Source organism: Aplysia californica, unplaced genomic scaffold (assembly GCF_000002075.1).
Source record: "Aplysia californica isolate F4 #8 unplaced genomic scaffold, AplCal3.0 scaffold00406, whole genome shotgun sequence".
Taxonomy (NCBI): Eukaryota; Metazoa; Mollusca; class Gastropoda; order Aplysiida; family Aplysiidae; genus Aplysia; species Aplysia californica.
The window spans coordinates 382,295-384,593 of NW_004797676.1; positions in this window are offsets into that span (position 1 = coordinate 382,295).

Here is a 2,299-nt window from a genome sequence, read left to right on the forward strand (position 1 = left end):
GAGAGAGAGAGAGAGAGAGAGAGAGAGAGAGAGAGAGAGAGAGAGGTGGGGGGGGGGGGGGAGTCGCAGCCAAGAGAGAGGGTGGGGAGGGATAAGAAAGAAAGGCAGACAGACATTGACATCTAGGCAGGGAGACATAGAAAGTGATAAACAGAGAGAGTCAGAGGGAAAGAGAGAGAGAGAGAGAGAGAGAGAGAGAGAGAGAGAGAGAGAGAGAGAGAGAGAGAGAGAGAGAGAGAGAGAGAGAAAGGGGTGGGGGTATGAGGATCTAGGTGCTGTTATTCACCAGCGTATTATAATTTTCGTAATTTCTATAGTATATAGTAATCCTTCGCCTCAGAACATACGCAAACATAAACATAATGTAGCTGGCAAAATGTCCCCCGTGAAACTGCCTCGATTTACAGGGTGACTCATGTGGTTATTGCCGTTCTGAAGTACATGTAATATCCCAACTCATAATGGGTAAAAGCTAAGCATGACACCCGAATCCTGCTCTCCTCCCCTTTTTTTTACGTGGCCCAACAGTCCAGTGACCTCAGATGTTTCGCACTAGATCAAGGAGTTGATCGAAATGGGGGCTTAGCAAAGGAAGTTATACAGTAGGTCCTAGGGGCTAAACTTAACTTTTAATCTCGATGTTGGTCAATCACAGCTTGTTATTGCTGACAAGAAAAAATAAATACATGTATCACCACTGTTCTTGAATTTTTTTAAATTTTTTTTTTTGCATTTAAAGCGTCGATTAGCAATAGATCGAATAAAAGGGAAAGACGTCTTGCTCTGTTGTATTTGTTAATAAAAGGAAAGGCAACACCCGTATATCCCATACAATAACCGGTAGCCACCATTTGCAGTCGGAGTAATAATAATGCGGTCAGAGTGTGTTTGTGCATGTATCTGTGTGCGTCGTGCTTATGTCTGTCTCTGCGCATGTGTGTGTGTGTGTGTGTGTGTGTGTGTGTGTGTGTGTGTGTGTGTGTGTGCGTGTGTGTGTGTGTGTGTGTGTGAGTGTGTGTGTGTGTGTGTCGTGTTAGATACGGGTAACTTTTTATCTTTTTTTTAAGAGCACCGAATAGAGAAGTAAGCTTATGTCTGGGGGGTTTCAGATCTGGCATTGCGTGATTCTGTTGGTGAAACGATAATGTTCAAATTAAAACTTTATTTTCAACAGAATAAGGACAAAAGCCAAGGAGGTTAAAAGTTTTTAACTCCTTGACAAAAGCTTAACTGTGTGAAGTAGACGCACCGCCATGAAAAAACACAATGTGTGAGCAAGGTCATCTGAAACGTGCTGGGCACCCATCTCACCAAAGACGTTTTGTTTTTTTAAATCATCATATCCACATTGTGTGCATTATTTGAACTAGATCTACGCAATTCTTGCGACACTGTTTTTGTCTGCTGAAAAAGAGGGCAGGGAAAGAGAGGGGGATAAAGGAATCGAGAGAAAAAGAGGGGATGGAGAGAGAGAGAGAGGGGGAGAGAGAGACAGAGAGAGACAGACAGACAGACAGACAGACAGACAGACAGACAGACAGACAGACAGACAGACAGAGGGAGAGACAGAGAGACAGAGACAGAGACAAAGACAGACAGACAAAGAGAGAGAGAGAGGGAGAGAGGGTTAAGGTTAAGGTTAAGGTCAGGGTCAGGATCAGGATCAAGATAAGGAATAGGGTTACTATATGAGCCATATTCTCTCATTTCCTCTATAGACATCTTGCTCTGTTGTATTTGTTAATACTTGACAAGCTCAGAGTTTATATTTGAATTATTCATCTGGATGGGGAAAATGAAAAACATTGTGAAGGAATGGGGGGTGGAGGGAGGGATGGATGTGTGTGTGTGTGTGTGTGTGTGTGTGTGTGTGTGTGTGTGTGTGTGTGTGTGTGTGTGTGTGTGTGTGTGTGTGTGTGTGTGTGTGTGTATGTGTGTTTATGTGTTTGTGTTGGGGTGGGGGGTTGCGTGGTTGGAAGGCGGCATCTAGCAACCACAGTGCTCACGATCAGCTCACTGTCCTGTGGACATATTCACGCCTAACGAACTATGACAGGTCGGCAGACAGATACCGGAGTGTCCTCTCCCTTTTCTCAGTCCGGTCCCCACAAGGTAAAGGAATGATGGGAGAGAGTGAGAGAGAGAGAGAGAGAGAGAGAGAGAGAGAGAGAGAGAGAGAGAGAGAGAGAGAGAGAGAGAGAGAGAGAGAGAGAGTGAGTGAGGCACGGAGGAGACAGACAGACAGCTGGGCTACCTGACGACAGTCCCTCTCTATCCACCCTTGACCATCAATAATTTA